This window comes from Fopius arisanus, unplaced genomic scaffold, assembly GCF_000806365.1.
Source record: "Fopius arisanus strain USDA-PBARC FA_bdor unplaced genomic scaffold, ASM80636v1 scaffold00079, whole genome shotgun sequence".
NCBI lineage: Eukaryota > Metazoa > Arthropoda > Insecta > Hymenoptera > Braconidae > Fopius > Fopius arisanus.
In genome coordinates this window covers 141,289-154,853 of record NW_011887818.1, presented here as the reverse complement: position 1 = coordinate 154,853, position 13,565 = coordinate 141,289, and the positions used below count along the sequence as shown (strand labels likewise).

At 36.1% G+C, this 13,565-nt stretch overlaps 1 protein-coding gene and 1 pseudogene across 1 annotated transcript in view; one reads left to right on the top strand and one right to left on the bottom strand.

Moving 5' to 3' along the window:
• The first annotated feature begins 1,359 nt into the window (after positions 1 to 1,359).
• The window catches only part of DAAM (disheveled-associated activator of morphogenesis-like protein), a 54,476-nt gene continuing 42,270 nt past the window's right edge, over positions 1,360 to 13,565 (top strand). The window contains exon 1 of the mRNA XM_011310859.1: positions 1,360 to 1,613. The gene's annotated coding sequence lies outside the window, so the exon portion shown is untranslated. The remainder of the gene's footprint in view (positions 1,614 to 13,565) is intronic.
• Positions 4,406 to 12,588, bottom strand: LOC105270132 (ATP-dependent RNA helicase DHX36 pseudogene; annotated as a pseudogene).

Here is a 13,565-nt window from a genome sequence, read left to right as displayed (position 1 = left end):
TAAGCATTTCGTGTTAAAATCTGATTTACATTTGAACTGAAAAAATGACTAAATTTTTCATTTGATATCTCTACTACATGCCCTCTTTTTTCAAGAATAAAATATATTTAACTGCTTGCCATTTATGTGTTATCGATAATTGAAGCAATTAGGATTTATGACAATTCCTCATTGTGACTATTTAATTTTCGCCCGAATGCGTCAACCAGCTTCAAAGCTATCAAATTGCCCTACGACACACTCATCCGGGTCTAGGACATGTCGTTCTTCAACTTATTTTATGACCCCGTGTACAAACATAAGTCAAATAAGTTTGTAACGAACATTAAGTTGTCTTCCATATAGAACAACACAAGATGCAACTTCACGTTCTTTAAAAATTTAATTGACTAATTGTACATGTTAAATTTTTTTCAGATTTTGAGATGTGCCCAAAGAGCGTTAGAATTGAATAGACAGTTAAATAAATAGTGCCGAACCTACTATTATAGTCGATAATTTTTTTTAAGTATTTGTTCTGTAATTTTTGTTCAAATTTCTTTCCGTGTAGGGAATTGAGACTTGAAATGTAGAATTGAAACGTTAAGACAATTAAGGGTGTTCCACACCCATATATAGTCAAAGCCAACGTTTTTTCATTTTTCTGGCAAACTTACGATGGGATTGACATGATAAAATATAACATTTTTGCGTTTTGTTATTATTTAATAACTCACCAAGTTTCAAGTTGGTGCGAACATTTTCCAGCGTTTTTTCTAAACTTTTGAAAATAATCACAAAGCTGTAGAGATAATGCATGAAAATGATCGCAGCACCACAAAACTCCATGATCCATTAAATAATGATATTTAATTCCACCCATTAAATAATTTTTGCACATCAATCCCATCGATAATTCGTAAAAAAAAAAATTAAAAAACGTGAATTGTGACTATATATGGTTATGGAACATGCTTAAATTTCAATCCGAAAAATCAGGCATTCAATGACATTGAATCAAAACAAGGATGTTTTTTTCTTAATGCAGCGAAGGCCTGGTGGCCCGGGCAGACCAACCGCTCGCCCCCGGAAATGAAATATGACTGAACTTCCTGACGAAACCGAAGAGAGCGCGTTAATTTCTCCCAATTGAAAGACGTCGGACATTAAATCTGGCAGATCAATCGTAATGGACGCATATATGAAGTGATGAAAAGTGAGGAGAGAGAGACGAGAGGAAACGTAAAATTGAAAGGCAGCTAGTAGATAGTGTGCGTCACCTTGACGACGCATGCGACCGTCGAGTCAACGGACCGGCGCAGAAGGCATCGTTTCAGGAAGAGAGACAAAACCACGTTTCTCTTCAGTGTGTGTCTAGAGTATTTGTCAGTAGTGACTTACCTCAATTTCAATCCCCACTTCTCCGTTGTTCCAATGAGTTATCAAAATTGCTAATTCGCCCTCCCTGTTTAAACGTCCATTCTTTCCCCCCCAAAAAATGACTGTGATATTACTGCTGATGCTGTAAATCTTCTTGGAGAGCTAAAAACACGTGAAATTCTGTCATCTATTGATCTGCGTGACCGGCACACAACTGTATAGGATTGTAGATTCCCTCGCCGGCCGGACCAAGAGTAAGTTCATATGTTTATATCTACTTGTCATTTTCTATTGCAATACAAAATTATCGACTGTATTGCATAGTTATCACGAGGCTTTGTCCCTTTCTTTATTTGTTAATTCAAGTTTTTCAAGTAGTCAGTTATTATATTGATCGCACAGCAGATTCTGCGTAGACATTGTCGGTTGCTCTTGTCAACTCTAATGATTGCCGCTCGAATTATTATTGTTCCTCACAATTTATTAAAATAAAAATGGGGAAATTCCATGTAAAGGCGCACTGTCAATTCGAATAGACAGATGCACTGAAAAATAACCGATAGATCAGAAGACATTTTCTCATAATCGCAATGAACAGTTTCCGCCTTTCTCCAAATGATCTCTGTCCATCCAATCGTTTCTTAATCAATCAACTCTCTCAATGTCTTAATAAACTTCCTTGCGTGATGAAAAACGATACCTGTCTTGTTTGTCTCGATAACATACAGCACATAATTGAAATCTTAATTAACTACGTGTTAGGATGTACATATATTGTGTTACCGAATAATCGTTGTTGGTAGGTTTCAAGGGCATTAAGTTTCAACGTGATAATCCCTTCGCGTTAGCGCTTCCAGTCTGTTATCGGTATCATATAAACTCTTCAAAGTAAAAATAATGAGTATTAAGTAATAACAAAGAAGCGTGTCATTGTCATGAATAAAACACCTTGATTGTGTTCCTCCAAGAACAGTGAATTTTCTCTTATACGTGGACTTCCTTAATTTATGGATTCCTCTGAGGTTATTACTTTGTCTGCATTGCAAGGAATGTGGCCTCTTATGCTCTTCCGTAAATACTTAAATAATTTACTATGTACTTGTTCGTCACTACGATCGATTAGCTCGCGCACTAGCCGCGACCTTTCTGTATAGCAATTTTTACACACGGTCTGCTTATTTATCATTCTGTACATACCACTGCAATGGCAGTTATTAATAATTGTGTGTCATACTATTTGCACTATGCACTATTTATTGTAAATTTGAATGTTTGATTGTCTGCTTGCGATTTCTGCAGGAAAGTAATATAGAATTGATTCATTGAGTCATTAGTGAATACACCGGATGCATAAGAATACACATGTGTACTCATATATACATTTTAAGTTGGGATCGAAAATAGTTTTCCGCGCGCGTGAAAGAGGAATCGCAAGGTCTGGAGCAACAGACTGGAAGGCGCGTTAAAGTGAGAATTGCGAGAATTTCAGTTTGTCCTCCTGAATATTTACAATTCTGTCTCTCTACGGAACTTGCGGTATTCATTCCTCCATTACTGTGGACTATTTGTTAGTCATTTCCTGCATCAATTCTGATAAACAAGTTGTAGTAGCTGCAGACATCTAGTTTGTTTGTGGAATGAAAGTCTGTGTGACAATTATTATGAATGTATTTTTAAGATACATTCGTTTTTATTACTGACAGATCAAGTATGGTTTTTTTATTTAGATTTTTGAATTCTGATTCGGTTTTTGTAAAATTCCAGGATAAGCTCAGATTTTAAGGTAATTCCAAATTCCAGATTCCTGCATAATCACATTCCTAATTGGTCTGTTCCTCAATCCTCATTATGCTTCAATTGCGACAATTACAAAAAACAATATATACAAATATTTATTATATTAGTTATTTTTATGGTTTTATAAATCTTCATATTTACGATATGAAGTTTATAAAAAATTAATAAGTATTAAAGGACGTGATTGAAGGTTACACTCAACGTAATTATCTTCTAAATGTAGAAGACAATTGAAACTCAATCAGAATCGCAAGGACATGTCTACGTTGGAGAAATACAAAAGCAAAATATTTCTTCAGAGTAAATTAGTAGGAAGTAGAAATGCTTTTTTTCTTTTGTACTTGCATACATACATCAAAATGCGAACAAAAGAAGATGAGACTGAACATCTCGAAATTCTCACTTCGACGCACTTTTCAGTCTGTGAAGATTTCTCTTCTTTCAACGTTTCGAGTTTATTCCGAGGATTTAAAAGGTACGAGGATAGTTTTTTTTTTTATGAAAAGAACATTGTCGGGATGTAGAATCAATGGAATGTCGTGTAATTATGGAAATTTTATTCAAACAAACATCAAATTAGTTATTATTACTAACAATAAGGCAATTTAATACCGACCACAATTTTAAGATACAATTATTATTATTATTATTAAAGCCGAGTTTCACGTTTGATCCATCATATACTTGAGTTTATCTAGAAGATTTGTAGCATAATAAATTGAAAAATCATACAATAAAAAGGGAGAGGCATAAAAATTTATGAAATTAACAGAAAACCTTGGTTAAATAGAATACAATCTTGTTTGACTATCTTAATTTTTTTGTTTTTTATTAAAATTCAAGTACGAAAACCTCTCTCACACCACATTCCTGAAAATTAAGTTTTCAGTAATTCCATTCCCCATTTCAAAATCTTGCATGCGAATAATCTACGAAATTACCATGGATAATTTCGTAATTGGGCTTTTTTAATCATCAGTCAGACACCTTTCTGCTTCAAGCCTGACTAAAATGCATCCAAAAATATTTTAATCTATTATAACAAGAGAATTTTTAGAATTGGAAAAAATTTCGCTGTCATTGCTATATTATTGATTAACATCACAGATAATCACGGATTAGTTTTCTTTTTATATTTTTTATACTTTGGACTTCGCACGATTCATCAATGTAACCGTACCTCGAGGCTCGCATAATAGATAAATTACAATTTCAAATTTGTATAATACGTGAAATGCTTCAAAAATTGTTTTTTTTGTAAAAGTCTTGAAGTTCTGGGCATTTCGTAAGAAATATTATATTATAAGAAGTCTTATAATCAATAACGCTCATTTAAATCAGTAATCATAAACAAATTATTACATTTGCTATTGAAGTGGATCCTCCTGGGATTTGAGAGTTGATATAAAACATTGATTAAGTTAACACTTAATTAGATGATCTATAAAGTGATGCTTTAATTAAAGATTAATGTTATATAATGTTAAATTCCACTCGTTCTTCAGCTTGAGTTCTATTGGAATCAGTTCGACTTACTCAAAAATTACTGGCTACAGGGTTTTACCGGGGTTCAACCTTTTATCTTCAAATATTGTTCGTTGTAAGGCTGCGAAGAATTTAGCGAACTCATAAAATGAAAAAACAGCCTTGGGCTCATCCTGTAACGTTTCGCCAAAAGATCCTCACAGTTTAGCCTGGAGAAAAACATACTCATAACATCGACGTGTGAATCAATGATATTTTCTAATAGATATATCTTAATGAAATGGTCTGGATAATCCAAGTACGAAAGTTAAATACTGTTCCCATTTGGTTCTTATAGTAGTTGTCCATCATTCTCAGAAAGAAATTCAATAATGGCTTCCATAACAAGATCCTGTTGCGCTCGCCACTCGATAGCGCCAGGATAAATGATTTTCTGTTCCAACATTTTATACATGCAATCTCGAAGTTTCTCAGCGATTTTGCCCTTTGATAGCGTACATGAAAAAGACAATAAGGGGTTCACTACAATAGAAGTTCTGGCCGTATCATGTCTGATTTGGCAATTCGGTGTAGCAAAAATCAATGCGGCCTGACTAACACAAGTTGTGTCGTGCAAAAAAATGTGACTGGACTTTTGCTTGTGGAAATACGTCACATATGAAGATGGCAGCAGTGGGAGTTTTGCGTTGAGACTACGAGGATGGATTTTAACAGATTCACCTTCCAATGTTGTAAATTTTAGGCCTTTTCCATCCCAGCCCCCTCCATTGATCGCTATTTGAGGATACAATGCTGAGCAAATAATCGCTTTAATTAGCGAGATTTGGTGAGAGTTTTTGTTGGATCGTGGGTCTTTGGGGTCATCACTCTCAAGGAACTTCATCTCGTACAGAATCTCAGCGAATTGTTGTCTCATATCCATCAATAACTTCAAAGTACCAGGAGATAGAAAATTTTCAGAGCAGAACTTTTTGGCTTTGGCTTCAGATGAAATTGCTTCGTATTGTCTCAAAGCTTCTGCCAATGGAATGTGATCGCTGGCCTCACCCTTACCGAAATCTAACTTGGCTGCTTTCGCTTCTTTCTCTTTATCAACAGGATTATAGAAAGGATCCTTGAATGCTAAACTCGCTGCTATCCCGAAGATTGGCTCTATACATGAGAAGATTGACGCCAACAAAACCATCTTGCCAGTTTGAAGATCCAGCGGGAGTTTTGCCAAATGATAACCCAGTGGTGTTAAATTTTCATCACTATCGAGAGCATTTAGATTTCTCAATAAACAGAGTGACGCCTCAATAGCATCCGCCTTCGGTGGATCCATAACGTTTTTAAGGAAGATTGCGACTTTACCAAGTTGTAACATTTTTATTTGAAGTATCACGTCCTCTAGAGGCGATATGAGAATCTCTGGCATTGGGTATTTACTGAAAGTATTTTCCCTGGCTCGTGTGAATAATTTGTAAATCTCTCCATTTTGAACTCTGCCAGCACGGCCCTTTCGTTGTTTGCCATTTGCCTTGGACATCCACTCACATGCAAGATTTTCAAGTTTCTTTACAACATCGTATCTTTTTACTTTGATTCTTCCGCAATCTATGACATAAACAACATCTTCAATTGTGATAGATGTCTCAGCAATGGACGTTGCTAGGATTATTTTTCTCACTCCAGCGATGGGAGGCTCAAAAATCAACTTCTGGTCATATAGTGGAAGGGTTGAGTGTGCTGCGTAAATGTGGAATTTCTCGGGGGGAAATTTTCTAGAATTCAGAAGAGTTCGGTGAAGATTGGAAATGTCCAGGATTCCTGGTAAAAATACCAGAATGGCTCCTGCCTTCTTTGTAGTAGAAATCTTTACCAAAAGATCTTCAATAAGCTGCAAGGAAAGCTCTTCACTGTTTGGATTTCGGAGTTTATTAGTGACGTAGAAAGGATACGTTCTGTTAGCCTCCATCTTCCTCAGAGCGGGTACAATTAAATCGTCATAGGCTTTCATTTTATTTTTTATCTCTAGAAAATTTTTCCAGTTCTTATTAACTTTCAATAGAGGGAATTCAAATTGAGGCAGTATATGTAGAATATCTTCCAGATAGAACTCTTTCACTGGATAGGTGAATCCTGGAATGTGAATGTTCGCGCAATTGTCGTAATAATTGGCAAACATTTCACTGTTGATAGTTGCACTCATCAAAATCACTCTAAGATCTGGCCGCTTGGGGATTATCTGCTTCAAAAGAGTGATTATCAAGTCATTGTCTATAGTTCTTTCATGAATTTCATCCAATATAATATGGGAGAAATCGCGTAATGTAGGATCACTCCTTATGTATTGATAGAGTATTCCATTTGTGCAGAATAGTATGCTGCCACAATCTCTGGGACGAACTTTTTCCAAGCGTACTTGATAACCCACTGATATTCCGAGAGGTTCTGCACGCTCTGCTGCAACTCTCTCAGCTGCGGAAACTGCTGAGATTCTTCGAGGTTGAGTACAAACGATTTTCGTTACACTCCCTCTGCCCTGTTTGATCTCCTCATCAAGAATGAATTGACCTACTTGTGTTGTTTTCCCACAACCTGTCTCACCATCAATCATAACAACTTGATTCCGCTGGATTTGATCAAGGATTTCATATTTCATTTTGTAAGAAGGTAGTTTTGAACGAAACTGGCACATTTTTATGTAGTCCTCGCAAGATTCTCTCTTCTGTTGTTCGAGTTTAAACTCGTCATCTAGATTACGATTTTCCACGAGGTTGGATGCCAGTAATTGAGATATTGCTAAATTTTCTTGAAAGTTTCCAGAAATAACGTTAAGGAATTCTCGTTTGAACTCTGAGTCAGCGATGTGGCTGTACTTCTTTTCTAAGTCCTTCAAGTTGGAATTCGGGAAGGTCAGGGTAGCCATGATTTCATTAATTTGTTGAGATAGTATACCCCTTCTCCTAGTTCATCTGCGTAATCCTCGTTAGTGTACCACAATCCCGATGGATAACCACTGTTTTTTTTCTGTAAAGAAAAGGATCTACATAATGGCCAGCGTGCGTAAATGGATATCTATTTTCTGTTGTGTTGTGTAATTTATGTAAAGTTGCACAGATTTTTTTTTCCTTTTTTATAAATCCGAAAATTTGGAATTTGGTAAAAACAACGAATGCCAAGTGCAAGAATGTGGTGTTCCGCCGTTAAAATTTGTTCCGCCTTCTGTTCAGACCCCAATTTTTAGCAAAAAATTTAAAAAATACACCGAATGCCCGAAAAATTGACCATTGAATCAAGTTTTTAATCGTCACAATCTCGAAAGACATTATTACCTCTTCAATCAGTACCTCTTCTTACAATTCTGGAGGAATTCATCTCGCTCGATGCCACTTTGTTCCGTTTTTGTACGCCAAGTTCACAAGTTTACGAACAAATATCGAAAAAAATCTTGGAAAAATTGAAAATAGTAAAAAACGGACCTAATCGATTCTCCCTAGTTGGTAATGTCCTTTGAGTTTACAACAATTCCAAAACTAATGATTTTGTGAAAATTTCGTACAATTCATTTAATTTGAATTTGAACGTTTTGAATTTATATTTCCTCAACTCATTTAATCTTTTATTATGGGTAATTGCGTCTGTACTTTGAGATAGGTCTTTTTTAAACTAAGAGATATTTAAATACATAACGGAATCATCATGAAAATAATTGAATAAAATTTGAAAAACGCAACGACAGAAAGCCTTCACCTGATGCGGCCTGGGTCAGAGGCTGTTAGGACTTTAAATAGTATATTCAACAATAATTAGTAAAATTGGCGCCAGTTAGTTTACGTTAACTAACATTTCTGTGTATCACAGGTAGTGGATATTGGAAGACGTAGAGTAGTAGAGATTCGAGAGAAGAGAGAGAAAGGAGAAAAGGGCAAGAATAGTGCTATAAACAAGTACTCACAATTACGCCGACAATTAAACTAGTATATTTTACATAAAGCCCTCGGAAATCGACTCTCCGTAATAGACAATAATTTTATATACGAAATAACTAAGAAATACTAAATTTACATCCACGTGAAGAGAAGAAATTACATCTCCTGTTTCAACTTGTATTCGTACGAGACTACGCATCTGCTCTTCCCGTTCCACAGGTATATAATTTTAAATAATTATATATTTAAGTTATTTCGAATGAATTCGATACGCACGACATAAAATTAAATCATACTAGCGTGGTAGAAGCGCGCCTCGCAGCTTTCGCTGATAAAATCCTATCGTTAAGTAGCGGAACAAGAGTCACCAGATAAACGTATTATGATGACGATTTCAGTATGATAATCGAGAAAGCAAGTGATTGATTAATAATCGCACATTTTCAAACGGTGCAATATACCCCGGGCTTTTCTTTCAACAAAGGAGACTGGGGCAAGATAAAATAATCGGGAATATTCCTCTCGCGGCCCTATTGAAAGATTTTCCAGAGAAGAGGGGAAGTTCTAATAGCGTTCCATATCTTGTGACGTCACAGGAAATCGTTGAAAATAATTTTGGATGAGGTAGGAAGGGAAACAGTAATTCCAGTTTAAAATATAATTTTACAAGGAAAATTTACTGAAAAATTAAATAATCCAGATAGGGATTTGAACTGAGAACCTTCCGATTATACTTCGGAGGCACTCCCAACTGAGTTATCCTTTCATTGAAAAAAAAAAACATTTCATGATATTTTCGACTAATTTAGTTTAGTTAATCATTAAACAAAAATTGCTGCAAATTAATTAATTTACGAGTTTAATTAATTATATTAATTAAGCGGTAAATTACGTTTTTTTGGGGAGAAGCATGGCTTATCTAATGTCCTTCTCTAAACGTTGAATTATCTTAATGGATTCTAGTGGATTATTTTTCCGGGAAGACTGAATTTCATCTTTATAAAAAAATTTTGAGATTAGAAATCAGGTCAAAATCTGATTTGTTATTCAGATGTGAAAATGAAATGCACTCCACCAACTTTAAAGACTACGGTTTGCCTCTGCCCCGCGGTCTCTCTTTGGTCTACTCCTATTCCTAGTCTTGAGATTCTCTTTCTTCTTTCGCTTCTCACTTAAGGAGTTATTGTCGATATCTTTCTATTTTTCATATTTTTTTTTAGGAAATGTCTAGGAAACTCTAGATCAGATTGACGTGAAAAAATATACGGCTTGTGCGTTTTATCATTGTTCAATGACTCACAAATTTTTATAGCCGTGCGTCTTTTTTTCAGAATTTTTGGGAAAGATTTTGCGAATTTTTGGAAGCATTTAGTGAGAATGTAGGAATTTTTACACGCTGATGAAACTTCGTGAGACATTAAATAATTGTGTGAATGTCTAGTTCAGGTCCACCAAACCATTCTGGATGTTTTTTATTTGGTTGGATGGGTTTCTGTCACCTAATTAAGGATCTGGTCATCTTTTTATCCGGAAACAATTAGTGTAGGAGATATGACATTTAATACACCGCTCTCTGCGTTATCCAGGGCTACGGCGAGGACGTGGTGGTGTGTCAGCCCCAAAGACACCACATGTTGGCACATTTATAGACAATGGATCCACAGAAAGATGGATTTCATCAAATAGTCCTCAGCACTTCACTGAAACTCTGAATTCACCTCTCCCCACTATCTACCATCGCTGATTGAACACGAGTGATTTATCCGCCGCTATCCTTCTGTAGCAATTCAAATTTCAACAAATGTCAACAGCGATAGCCGGGGAAGGGGGGTTTGAGGAATTTTAGGGACAACAGAGTATACCTCAGGACTATTTTTCGATGTATTCACCTCCATGTTGTTTCTCACTCTCTATTTTTGTCTTGTTGATGGGAATTGAGAGGATAAGAATGGATTTTTTGGCATAGAAATTAATATTTTAATGATTTTCGTTTTTGGTGAACCTAAACCATACATTTACCGTTTCTCATAAATTTGTAAAAAGACCTGAGGAATGAGAAGATATCAGATATAAAAAAAACATTCCGCGAATCGGGTGGGTACTTCGGCTTCCCTGAGATAAGGAACAGTACGCGGAGCGTTAAGTTTAATGAAAATTACCTATAAGAACACGTAAAATTTACGAAATGTTACGTAAACATTATATTTAATAAATTTTATAGTTTCTAGGAAAATGACATAACTTTTTGTACTCGATCGCTCATTTGTGGATTTTCAATAATTTTATATTGGGGACGGATTCGATATAATTCAAGCTAGGTTGGTAATTTTTGATGTTGCTTAATTTGCTTCAGAGTTCGTTAACAAGTGCGCCTGACACTAACTCGCCCAAAGACAAGACCTTTTGTCGATTGAGTGTGCCACATAAACAACCCACTGTTGGGTACTTTATGACTTAAATTTTTTAGCTATAAAGAGCCTAAGTGTCTCGTTATTCCCTGTGACCTGCTACAACCGATCGCCTGTTCATGTTGCAGTCGAAAATATTTCCAACATTTTTCATAATCTTTTAATGACAGATTCAAAAAATTTACTGAATATTTTAGATTCTTCTCTTATATTTCTATAGAAATTCTACTTCAATTAATTATAAATATATATACAACAAAACGACGTTCGGCGTTACCCATGATTTGCAAAGCAGACACAGCTAATATCTGCATCATATTCTCGATATATCAAATAGTATCCTTGATATACCTCGACGTTTTTTACAATTCTCGGTGCTTTCTTTTCCGTGTAAAATAACTCCGTGCAATGCCCGCGCAATGTGTGGTATACCACCACGCCGCAGTTTCGCTTGACTCTCTGCTTACATTGCTGCACGGTTATTAATTTGGGTTATACGTATACGTTTCAAATTATTGTTTTGTCATAAGTGTACAATCCATGCTGTGGCCGCTGCGCGCAAAAAATCTTATCTACCACACTAAATAAAAAAAAAATATTATCCATCATCCGGCCGTGCAGAACTTTTTTTCATAGCCTCAACAATACTATTCCTAACTACGCAATATCCCGTGGTTACTTATCAATTGACATCTCGATATCCCTTCAACCGATTCCACTAGCTGCAAACCATTTCCTTTGAGAGGGCAAGATCTATAACTTCAGTCCGAATTTGTTTTTATATCTTTCATATTTCTCCGGGAATAGTATATTATGCACCCCCCGGGGAGAAAATAATTTTCAACATGGCGCAAGGGATTGCCCTTTTACTCCCGGTGAAAATAAAACTATTGATTCATTAATACAGGGGGCCAATTTGTTTATAACAAATGACTGCACAATGGAGCAGCGAAATGACCATCAGATTCGGATTTCTCGAGACAAAAACATACAATCCACTGATAAAAATGAGGGAAGCTTCTAGTGACCATGGGAGTATTGAATAGGTGGTAGGCAATGCATTACCCTGTATCGCTGACTTATTTCAGCAAGGGTAGGTAATGGCGCTGCTTTCACGTATAACAGTTAAAATTATTGAGACGTATTTCCCCTTTTCGCCGACGAAACATTTTTCATATTATCAAGCATATAACTTTTGTTTTTCTAATAACATTTCAGGAATTGGCGAGAATTGTTGTGGTTATATTGTCTGGATGTAATTGAAAATTTTTAGTTTCCACTCTAATAATATTTGCAATAATAATCGCGCAAAAATTACCTGTTTGTTGGTGATATCCTTGAATGCTGTTTTTACTGTTAATGTATATCTCTCAATTGGTAGACGATATTTTGCAGATGAGCACTTATAGACGATAATAAAAAAAAGCTGCCGGTTTTTACGTGTCACCGCTGCGGCGAGGCGAATATGATACAGTCAGCGTAGTAATTATTTCCTGGGGACTTCCAGTTCACGTAGTTATCACTTGTAACCATATCACCCACTCCTAAAATCGAAGGAAAAACTTATGCCGGCTACAGTATAGGCGTAGTACATCCACACTATGAAGAATCCCCTGTTCACTCTTGTAGAATAGAGGCCGTAGAGGGCAATTCTTTATTGTATAGGGGAACTAATCCACGAGAGTGCGTGCCTTGTAGACAACTTTTATAGTCATGCTGACCAGAGAAGACCCCTTCGAATGGTAGGGATGTACGTTCAAGGTTCTTTTTCTGGTGAGGACTACTATAGGAGTGGTTACCGGAAATTCTGAGTTCCGTTGAAATCGTTTCACTTTTGTTACTTCTTAATTCAGAATGGTTTAATTCTCTAACTTGTAGGTAGATGTAAGTACCAATTGTTCTCTAATTAACGGAATTCTCTATCTTTAGTTACTTCACGTGAGAGTTTTTGGCGATTTTGGCCGTTTTGGGAATTTGATTTCTCAGAAAAAGGCGCGAGCATTTAGTCTACGAGAATGTCTGGTGCCACCTACTGTCTTGAATTATATAGTTTAACTAGTGCTGCTCTGGCTGCTAAAGTGACCGGGACGTTCATAAAATTCCCATTTTGAAGTGCTGTTGCGAATGTTTTATATGAATGATAATTGATGTTTCGATAGTTCGGCAATAATCACCTCCTCATATAAATTCTCTGCGATATCTCCATCTGGAGGTGCTATACATTCATCTGCCAGATATATCTCGCATTCGTTGCTATTCAATGTTCCATTCCCACCAGATAGTAGAAATTGGGCAAATTCGGTTTCTTCTCGTAAAGGTATGCGTATTTTCTGCCACAATGAACTTGGAAACGATGGCTGTCATTAATTCGTTACTATAACAGAAGCGAGATATTTGTTCGATGTTTTGGATATATTTATTTGATGCAATATCGATGTTTTGGGAATGCTTCCACCAAGAAGAGATTAATAGGAATTTCAGTCAATGTGGTCGATTTGATCAGATCAACCAACCAACCAACCACCCAACCAGTTCATCCAATCACCCAACCAACCAACCAGATCAACCAATCAACCAGTCAACCAACCAACCAACCAACCAG